The sequence below is a fragment of the Papio anubis genome, chromosome 4 (genome assembly GCF_008728515.1).
Source record: "Papio anubis isolate 15944 chromosome 4, Panubis1.0, whole genome shotgun sequence".
NCBI lineage: Eukaryota > Metazoa > Chordata > Mammalia > Primates > Cercopithecidae > Papio > Papio anubis.
The window spans coordinates 63,279,762-63,291,478 of record NC_044979.1 but is presented as its reverse complement, the minus strand read 5'-3'; the positions used below and the strand labels follow the sequence as shown (position 1 = coordinate 63,291,478).

The window sequence follows — 11,717 nt, the reverse complement described above, 5'->3', positions numbered from 1 at the left end:
ATTAATAGATTTTCAGACAAAAAATGAATAGATCATGTAACTCCCATACAGAAAAAAGTGCTTCAAAAATTAAGTACAAAATACATGGACTAAGTGAACTATTCTTACACAACTTGAATTACACAACTCGAAACTCACACATATACACACACACATATCCAAGTAACCACTATTGAAATAAAAATATAGAACTTTTTGGGTTTTTTAGTCTCACTCCCTTGCCCGGGCTGGAGTGCGGCGAGGCGGTGTTGGCTCACTGCAACCTCCGCCTCCCGGTTTCAAGCGATTCTCCTGCCTCAGTCTCCTGAGTAGCTGGGATCACAGGCACCTGCCACCACGCCCGGCTAATTTTTGTTTTTTTTAGTAGAGACGGGGTTTCACCATGTTGGCCAGGATGGTCTCAAACTCCTGACCTCGTGATCAGCCTGCCTTGGACTCCCAAAGTGCTGGGATTACAGACGTGAGCTACTGCACCTGGCCAAAATACAGAACATTTATGGAAACCCCAGAGATTCTTTCATGCCAATCTCCAGACACCAGCCCCAAAAATAGAACCAACATTCTGACTTTTATTACTATATTTTGTCTTTTTCTTGAAATTCATGTAAATGGAAACATACAGTATGTACTTTAGGGGTCTGGCTGTTACCCAGCACTGTAACTACTAGATTCCTTGTGATATTTTAATGATTGTTTCTCTTCTGAAAAAAATAATCAATTAAAAATTTTAGAACATACCTTCAGAAATACTAAATAATAATTTTTACAAAAATAGTTTCCCAAACCAAAAAGGTAAACAGAAATGTTAGCTAATGCTAAGAGAGTTTATATTTTGTAATCTACTGAGGGAAAACTAATCTTAACTTTGGCTACATATTAATAAATATTTAGTATTTTCTCATATATAATATTTCTACTAAAACAATAATTAATTAAAAATCCTATAAATGCTATTTATCTATTTCCTTTATAATATTAAGGTATTAAGATTTTAGCAAAGCCACATTAATTTTTTTAATAAGTGAAGTTTTATTTTCAGCAGCGTTTCTTATTGACTTTTTAAAAACAGACATTTTTTGGAGTACTTTTATGTTCACAGTGAAATTGAGCAGAAAATGCAGAATCCCCATATATTCCCTGGCCCCCCACACAACCTCTCTACTAATCAACACTCGCATTAATATTTTAATCATATAATACAATTTATCAACTTCAAATGTACAATTTAATGAGTTTTGACGGGTTTAGATAATCATCTATGCGCCTATACAATCATGTTCTAGAACATGTCCATCACTCTGAAAGTTGCCTTATACCTTTTGCAGTCACTTTCCTCATCTCATCTCTGGCTACTGATCACCATTCATCTGCTGTATGAATCTAAAGCTTTGCATTCTCTAGAACGTCATAAGAATGGGATTATAGAGAATATATTCTGTTGTAGCTGGCTTCTTTTACTTAAAAAAAGCTTTGAAGAGCCAGGCACAGTGGCTCACACCTGTAATCCCGGCACTTTGGGAGGTCGAGGTGGGCGGATCACAAGGTCAAGAGATCGAGACCATCCTGGCCAACGTGGTGAAACCCCGTCTCTACTAAAAATACAAAAATTAGCTAGTGGTGGCACGTGCCTGTAGTTCCAGCTGCTCAGGAGGCTGAGGCAGGAGATCACTTGAACCCTGTAGGAGGAGGTTGCAATGAGCTGAGATCATGCCATTGCACTCCAGCCTGGCAACAGAGCGAGACTCTCTTGTCACACACACACACACACACACAAACTTTGAAGAATCATTCTTGTTGCATGTAAGCTGTTTTTATTATTGCTAAGTAGTGCTTCATTTTATGAATACACCATAATTTATTCATTTATTCATCAGTTGTTGGAAATTTGTTTTGTTTTTTAGTAATTCCCTACTAAGAATAAAGCTGCCTTTTTTGTTTATTAAGAATAAAGTTGAGTAAGTCTTTGTGGAAATGCATGTTTTCATTTCTTTTGGATAAATATCTAGCACTGCGATTCCCTGGGTATGAGACAATCTGTGTTTACCTTTATGAGAAACTGCTGACTTGTTTTCCAAAGCAGTCATACAATTTTGTATTTTCACAAATAATATAGGTAAATTTAACATCTTCATTAACACTTGATGTTATTAGCATTTTAGTGTTATCCGTATTGTATTAGTAGCTCATTTTGTTTTCATTTTTATTTCTCTCATGACTAATGATGGTGAGCTTCTTTTCATGTGCTTATTTGCCATTGCTATATGGAAATAATTCCTTTTATTGTTCTTTACTTTATGCAAATGGCAGATAATTTTTTTTTTTTTTTTTAACAAACCAAAGGTTTCTGGCAACCCTGCGTTAAGCAATAGTTGGCATCGTTTTCCCAACACCATGTGCTCACTTCATGTCTCTGTGTCACACTTTGGTAATTCTTGCATTATTTTAAAGTTTTTCCCTATTATTATAGTTATGTTGATCTGTGATTAGTTATCTTTGATGTTACTATTATAGTTGTTTTGGGACATCACAAACTATGCCCATGTAAGACAGCAAAGTTAATAGATAAATGTTGGTGTGTTCTGACTGCTCCACTGACCAGCCATTTGTTGATGTGTGCCCTTTTCCTCAGACCTCCTTATTCCCTGAGACACAACAGTATTGATATTAGGCCAATTAGTAGCTCAACGATGGCCTCTAAGTGTTCAAGTGGGAGAAGAGTCACATATCTTTCACTTAAAATAAAAAGCTATAAATAATTTAAAAAGCTAAGATAGGCCAAAAGCAAGGCCTCTTGCACCAAGCCGTTAGCCAAGTTGTGAATGCAAATTAAAAGTTCTGGAAGGAAATTAAAAGTGCTACTCTAGAGAATACACAAATGATAAGAAAGCAACACAGACTTATTGCTAATAAAGAGACATTTTTAGTGGTCTGGATAGAAGATCAAACCAGCCACAACATTCCTTAAACCAGATCCTAATCCAGAGCAAGGCTCTCACTCTCTTCAATTCTATAAAGGCTGAGAGAGATGAGGAGGCTGAAGAAGAAACATTTAAAGCTAGTAGAGGTTGGTTCACGAGGTTTCAGAAAAGATCCAATCTCCATCACTTACAAGTATAAGGTGAAGCAGCAAGTGCTGATGTAAAAGCTGCAGCAAGTTATCCATGTCTAGCTAAGATCATTGGCAAAAGTAACTACACTAAACAACAGATTTTCAGTGCAGATGAGACAGCTGTCTAATGGAAGAAGTTGCCTAGGACTTTAATAGCTGGAGAAATGTCAATGCCTGGCTTAGAAAGCCTTCACCGTTTTACATGTCATTAAGAACATTTGTAGTTCATGGGAGAAAGTTAAAATATCATTAGCAGGAGTTTGGAAGAGGTTGATGCCAACCCTCATGGATCACTTTGAAGTGTTGAAGACTTCCGTGGAGCAAGTCATGGCGTATGTGGCACAAATAACAAGAGAACTAGAATTAGAAGCAGAGCCTGAAGTTCTGTCTAAATTATTGCAATCTCATGTTACAACTCCAATGGATAAGGAGTTGCTTCTTATGGGTGTATAACAAAGTGATTTCTTGAGTATAAATCTCCTCCTGGTGACAATGTTGTGATCACTGTAAAAATGACAAAAGATTTAGAATATTACATATACTTAGTTGCTAAAGTAGGGGCAGGATTTGAAAGGATTGACTCCAATTTTGAAAGAAGTTCTACTGTGTGTAAATCACTATCAAACAGCTTCGCATGGTACAGAGAAGTTTTCTTGTGAAAGGAAGAGCCAATCAATGTGGCAAATTTTATTTTTTTATTTTCAGTATCTTCTCCAGTCATCTCAACCTTTAGCAACCACCACCTTAATGAGTCAGCAGCTGTCAACATCGAGGCAAGATCTCCTACCAACAAAAAGATTATGACTCACTTAAGGCTCAAATGATTGCTAGCATTTTATGTATAGTGTAAACATAACTTTTATATGCACTGGGAAATCAATAAACTCCTGTGGCATGCTTTATTGAGATATTTGCTCAATATTTCTGAGGTATACCTGTTTATTGTTTGGTATAGTGTCTATGTAAATATTTCAGACATTGTTTAAATAGTATTATTATTAATGAGTTGTAGATGTTCTTTACGTATTCTGGGTAAAAGTGTTTTTCCAGTATGTGTTTTGAAAATATTTTATTTCAGTGTATGCCTTGCCTTATTGTTTCCCTAACAGTGTTTCTCAAAGTGATGTTTTAAATTTTGAATAAATCTAAGGATTCTACTTAACTCTTCATGTGCTCAGAAGGCTTCCCACTCTAACTAATGGAAGCATGAACTGTAATCCTTGAGCTCCAGATATTTTTCTGCCTATTCCTTTTTAAAATAGTTCTTTCTCCTTCCCTTTGTAGTCTACTCTCACACCTGAGTAGATCAGTGGTCAGTTAAAGACTTGAGGACAGAGCACACGGCAAACAGACAGAGGCCTCTCTCTTGCCCTGTGCATCTCTCTCTTTTCCATGACTCTAACCATCAAAGTCTAACTGCATTGGCCTTTTGGAACTTAGTTTTCTATCCTCAACTCAGTAAAAATTTTGTTCAATTCTTGAGTCTTCTCCCTTTCTCTGCACTGCCCTCTGGATACCACTCCCCAGAAACACGTTGGTGCAATTGTAAGGCTCACCTTATTAATTGCTCTTCTCTGAGAGATCACAGTTTTGCTCTACCTTTTGTTTAATGCCTGTCAACCATTTTTTTGTGTGTGTATTTTGTGTTTGTTTTTCTGTTTGTTTAAGTGGAAGGGTAAATCTGGCCCTTGCTTGTTATGCAACATTAGCTGGAAACACTAATGTTTATCTTCATAATATTGAAAGTATTGTCAAAAAATCTATACTGAGTGTATGGACAAACATTTCCATTTGAATGAATTGCAGTGCCAGGAATAACCATATTCTGATATAATAAATATTTTGCATAAGTATTAATGTATTTTTGTAAAGTCAAATTACTTCCTTCTTTAAATAATGTCTATACGAATATTACAAATTTTCTTTTTTTTTTTTTTTTCCTAAGACAAGGTGTCACTCAATTGCCCAGACTGGAGTGCAGCAGCGTGATAATAGCTCACTGCAAAGCCTCAATCTCCTGGGATCAAGTGATCCTCCCATCTCAGCCTCCTGAGTAGCTAGGAATACAGGTGCATGTCACTACATGTGACTATTTTTTTGTTTGCTTGTTTTGTTTTGTTTTTCATAGAAATGAAGTCTTATTATGTTCCTCAGGCTTGTTTTATTTATTTATTTATTTTTTTGAAATGAAAGGCCTCACATATTTATTACTGGACCTAGCCAACCAACACATTCATAATAGGTTCAGAGAGGAAAATACGTCGAACTCTCCAGAGAGTGGTGACAGTTTCAGTTTGATATGGTAATGTGATCGTGACCTTCAGACAGCACAAATATATGTGCCATCTCATGTGCAATTCCTTATAGACCCAGCTTGGTTCTTCTCCAATGTCTCCTTTTGGAGTTGTACCTTATTTTATTTCCAGTTTTCATCCGAATCCACAGGGGAATGGGACGGTTTTGCTTTTGTTTCTTGGCCAGGAATCGCTTAATCCTGAAAGTCTTGTGAGAAGACATGGCGAGAAGTGGAGGCAAGAACACACCACGATGGCGGAGAAAGGAAAAGAGCCTCAGGCTTGTTTTAAACTCCTGAGCTCAAGTGATCCTCTCCTCTCCCCTCCGCCTTCCAAAGTGCTGAGATTACAGGAGTGAGCCCCTGCGCCCAGCCACAATTTTTCTATTTGTATCATGAGTTAGACCTCCTCTCCCCATCCATATTGCTAATTTTATATTGACATCTCCACTTGGCTGTCTCATAGCACCTCAGCTATTTCTCAAAGCCGTTTTACCCTCACTAGACACTTTTCCCTTAGAGAGTCAGCATTTGGCAGAATTTGAAGCAGGATTCCATAATCACTCAGTATTTAGTTTTAGAAACTGGCTGAATTAAATTACCTTTAAGTTTTCTAGCTGCCTAGCTCAGTTATATGCAATTTAATGCAGTCATAGGCAATTTAATCAATTTGCATTCATTAATTTCCCATATGGTCCACCCTACAAATCTTTCAAAAAATTATATTGGATTATAATCACCCTATGATTAGACTTTCCATTGTTTTCAGTTGCCAACAGGACAAAGTTTAAACTCCTATACATGGAATCCAATACACTCACAATTCAACTACCATTTATAATTCCAGTTTCACCCCTTTCTGCCTCTACTCCTCAAGAGTAAGTATAATTTGGTAGTCAAGTTTGTGGGCGTCTGAGTTCAGATATATTTATTCCTTTGCTATTCATTCATGCAAATTTTACTAAAATGCTCTAATGCTTAGTTTGAGCATTTGGAACACTCTGGTGTATGAATTTTATTGGTAACAGCAGTGCATACATGATATGCTTGTGAGAATTAAGTGAAAGTGTACATTTCAAAGCATACTTGGTAAATGCTCATTAAATACTTGTTATTTGTATTATTCACTCATAAGTAGCTGCTTAAAATTTCAAAAATACACTAAGCACAATCAGGAGGCCATAATTTTGCTCACATAGTTTGCACTGCCTATAGTGTTCTTTGCCATTCATGCGCTTCCTGAAATTTTTGTCACCATTCAAGGCCTGGCACAAAATCCCTCATCTCTATAATTCCTTACCCACTGTCTACAGGTAGAATTATTATTTTCTTCTTTTGCATTCTCATAACTCAATGTTTATTCCTCAATTTTAAGAATAATATTAGCAACTAATTATTTATACACATAATTGCCAACCGTAGTAAATAGTGTGTTTGTTCAAGAGATGTGGAAAATTTACAACTGAAGCAAGTCTATTGAAAAACACGTACACACTCACGCGCATGCACACGTGCATAAGGTTCTCCTTATTCCTGCATTTGTAGACCTCTTATTTTCCCTGAAATGTTCATTTACTTGAAAAATATAATTTGAAGGCCTATATTCCTTCTGAATTATTTTTAATCTCAATTTTCATTTAATTCATTTGAACATAGAGATTCTTGTGTTCATGACCTTCATCGTGTAGATGTTAAATAAACAATCACAAAAATATGATTGTAACCTTTAATAGTAAAGTAAAAAAATTCTATAGTGGCAAGCGTGGTGGCTCACACCTGTAATCCCAGGACTTCGGGAGGCCAAGGCAGGCAGATCACCTGAGGTCAGGAGTTTGAGACCAGGATCACCAACATGGAGAAACCCCATTTCTACTAAAAATACCAAATTATCCAGGCATGGTGGTGCATGCCTGTAATCCCAGCTACTCAGGAGGCTGAGGCAGGAGAATCGCTTGAATCCGGGAGGCAAAGGTTGCAGTGAGACAAGATCATGCCATTGCACTCTTGCCTGGGCAACAAGGGCTAAACTCCATTAAAAAAAAAAAACAAAAACATATATTATAGTGGCAAGGAACAAATGAATCTGACTTGATAATTTCGGAAAGGCTTCACTGAGTTGAGATGACATGTGAAGAATGAGTAGAAAGTAATTGATTTGGAGGGGAGAAGGCAGGGTGGGCAAAGATTCTAAAGCGTGAGGGGCATAAACTCCTAAAAGCAGCACCAGAAGTTTTTAGTTAAAAAGGTGGTCTCTGCAGTCATACTGCTGATTTCAAAGTCTGAAAGGGGGAACATGCTGGGATACGTAGCTAACATGACCGGATTTGTAGATTTAAAAGTCACTTTAGCAGAAAGCAGTGTGGAGACTACATTAAAGGACAACTACAGTGAATGTGATAATAAAGAGGCTATTTCAGTCACCCAGATTTGAGATGATGAAGGGTGAAGGCTTAGATAGATACTGTCAGGGCAGAAATAGAGACAAAGAGGGAATCAAGAACTACTCAGAAAGTATTATTCACAGGACCTGCTGATGGAATGAATGTGGGATGGAAAAGAATACAGAGGAAATAATGACTCCTAGGTTTCAGACAACTAGATTTATGAACTAGTGTAAGAATCAGAATGTTGACAACTTGCTTGTGATTTACTTTTTAATTTAGAAAAAAATTATCTTAATGACTTGGAGTTTAATGACATTTCCTAAAAGGTGGCAAAACTAATCTTACCCTGAAATATTCTTTGAAGATGATAAAACAAACATACAGAGAACAACTCGAAAACAATATTTGAATCTCCAATATTTCACACAAAAGAAATGTTTAATAAATGGTACTAGATGAATTTCTTAGTTGGATATACTCTCATGCTAACAGCCTGAACAAGGGATAGTACAGAGTATGTGCATACCATATGGTTGATGTTGTGGTAAATCACGTCTACATGAAGTGTAGCAGAAACTTTACTTGTTAAATTATTCCACTGATATGCTTGAAAAGCTAATTTTGAGGAATTCATTTATCTGTTTTTCTTTATTTTGATTTGTACATGGAAATATAACCATCGCCAAGATTAATCCTATCAGAAGAATTGAAATTTCCCTTTCACATTCCAAATATTTTTATGGAGGATTATTATTAATTACTATTTTGTTTTTATGCATCATTATATTTTCTCTGAGAAATGTAAATATTTTCTCCAAAAATATAAATCTATCAAATATGTAAATAAATGCCTCAGAGTATATATATTAAAAAGTATATATGCATACTTTGATGTATTTGATGTACATATAGTTATTTTGATGCATTTTTTTTTCCGAGATGGAGTTTTGCTCTTATTGCCCAGGCTGGAGTACAAGTGGTGTGATCTAGGCTCACTGCAACCTCTGCCTCCTGGGTTCAAGTGATTCTCCTGCCCCAGCCTCCTGAGTAGCTGGAATTACAGGCATACACCACTACTCCCAGCTAATATTTTGTATTTTTAGTAGAGATGGTGTTTCATCATGTTGGCCAGGCTGGTCTCGAACTCCTGACCTCAGGTGATCCACCTGCCTCAGCCTCCCGAAGTGCTGGGATTACAGGCGTGAGCCACCACACTAAGCCTTTTGATGCATTTTCATCAGAAATGTTGAAACAATTACAAATTGATTAATAGCATAGCTAACCTGACACGAATATTCTCAAAGTATTTATATCTATATCCATCTAGATAAATTCATTCTGAATTTAGTGTGATTCTATGGCTAAACTGAATTCAAAATTACTAGAGTTGAAAAATATCTTTTAATTACATGCTATGATCAATCAAGAAATAGAGATACCTTTGAATTATTAATCTCTTCTAACATATTATTTTAAAATCTACCCAGGAAAATGTCACCTTCTCAAATTTCCTCTTACAAGCATTGAGAATCATAGTTTATAATAATCACACTTTCAGAAATTGTAAAAATATATTAACTATTTCTTTTTCTTTATAGGAACTAAATAATCTTGTCATAAATATCACTACATCACAGTATGGTAATTTTACAAAATATCCTTTTTGGGCAAAGCTAAAATTCATTAAATTTTCTTTCTAAAGTAATGTTTTTTAATCCTCCATGACTGGTTTATTTCTAAAGTGACTTCAAATATTCTATGTGATGATTTGAGGATTATAATTTTTCCCCAATGTATGTGAATAAAATAGTTTTATGAGCTTGAAAAATTTTTTAGGATTACCATCATTAATATGTTCCTTAAAGATGTTACATATATGAATGATCATGTTAAAGCTTTGAAAATTGTTTTTGGAACTGAGAAAATGACATACCGTTGAGCTCTACTTCACGGAATTCTTTTTACTGTACTTATCAAGGAAAAAATGAAATTTAAGCAGAATCTCAGAATGTTTTGCCCTTACGGTTAATTGTATAAATGGAACCCAAATGCCCCAATCAAAATAACCACCCTTATATTCTCCAACTCCAGACCTTATGTGCTCAGAACCACAATGATGGGGGAAAGTTTTACAAACATTCTTTAAGTCACCATACCCTTTCCACAGTTCTTGCCAAACTTCTACACAGTAGGAACTATGAAAATGAGTGCCAAACCCTCACGTTCCTGATATAGCTTCCAACAGCTGCAAACCCTTAAGCTTCAAGTGCAGCTGCCTTGAACAGAAATATTGAAGGGACCCACAAAGGCAGATACACCAATTACATATGTTCAATAACTTTCGAGCAATAATAAGAATATGTGGTTATATTAAGGCCATTAGACAGGAGGGAAATTGCACAAGTAGTCTCTAATTGACCTTGCAAAGAGAGTCTGATCTCTCTTATTGTGCCTCTATTAGTCCCCAAAACATCTACTTTTGTTAGGATTATATATTTTTTCAACACACAAGCCCACACCAAATAGAGGGCAATTATATTGATTCAGTTAGTGCCCATGCTTTGATTTGTAATTTTCCAAGGGCACACCATTTGAACAGTTAATTCCTGAAAAGCCTAAAGCAATTCCTGGCACTAAATTATTACTACAGATCCAATATATGGGATATATATATACCAAATTGGAGAATGGAACCTACCACAGACATCTGAGCTATAACATATAAAAACAAAGAGCAAATTCAAGTAAAACCTCACATCTGATGAAAATAACCTAAAACATGTTTTTGTTCCAATTTTTCAAAACTAGATTTGGCCATGCAGTTCTCTTGTTCCCATCAGTGATTAAAACAAGTTCACTTAATATTTTAAAACTTTGTCCGTCTTCTTTTACGGAATGTTAGCAAACTACATTGGCAAATTAGTCTTTTATTCTTCCAGCTTCTAAATTTTTTCAGTTCAATGAACATTATTGACAAGGTCCATGTGAAGATAGAACTGGAATTTAAAGATTTTTGTTCTTGTATGGATGCAAGCTTTTCTAAATCCACATCTCTGCCATTTTAGTACCATTGTATTCATTTATGCCTAATCTCTGTGTCAAACTTCCTACTTCTTCAAATATTTATCCTTAGCTGCAAAGGAGTAATCCTGGAGTATTATAAATAAAGTCTGAGGGTAACTTAAATGCAAGGTGACACTAACATTTCTTTAAGCTCTTGGGCATCATAAATGTCAATCTATAAAACATTAAGAGTATTACCATTTTAATAATCTACTCTTATTGTCTCTCCTAATGCAAGAGTGGGGTGATGCAAAAATTTGGGAGGAATGTAATTCTAAACAATTATTTAATTTATGGTTTAACTTCCTCCTCAACCCACACTTTGGTTATAGTTAAAATGATATGGAAGCACACAGATTTGTATTACTCTAGCTATCTTAATGGGTTTCTTTTTCTCTTCTGTATTACATAAGAACATAATTCGTATTCATTTCATATGTACTGACCCCTTATTGGGATATATGGAACATTCTCCACTATTTTATTTATATATATGCATATATATACACATACTCTATTTTATATATATATACACATACACCCACACACACAAACACACATATACTCAGTATATGCATGTACTTATATAGGTATATATGTATAGAGATATGTGTGTGTATATATGTATAAGTGTGTATAACATTATGATAAAAGTCTTTATGTGTAGGCTTTTGTTAAACTTTGGATAACATAAAGCTTTTTTTAGACCTTTGATAAGACTTTCTGTCCCTGACCAGTGGGGTTTATCATTCAACTTGTATTTGAAATGTTCTCCTCCCAGATATAGCACTGGTTTCTGAAATTTATTGTTGAGAAACATTTCTTGCAAGGCAATTCTGTCTGCTTTTGTTCTTTCTTTGAGAATCCT

General features: G+C 35.5%; 1 pseudogene; it reads right to left on the bottom strand.

Annotated features, from left to right (window-relative positions):
- Nucleotides 1–5,285: 5,285 nt before the first annotated feature.
- LOC108585105 lies at nucleotides 5,286–5,841 on the bottom strand (annotated as a pseudogene).
- Between the last annotated feature and the right edge of the window lie 5,876 nt (nucleotides 5,842–11,717).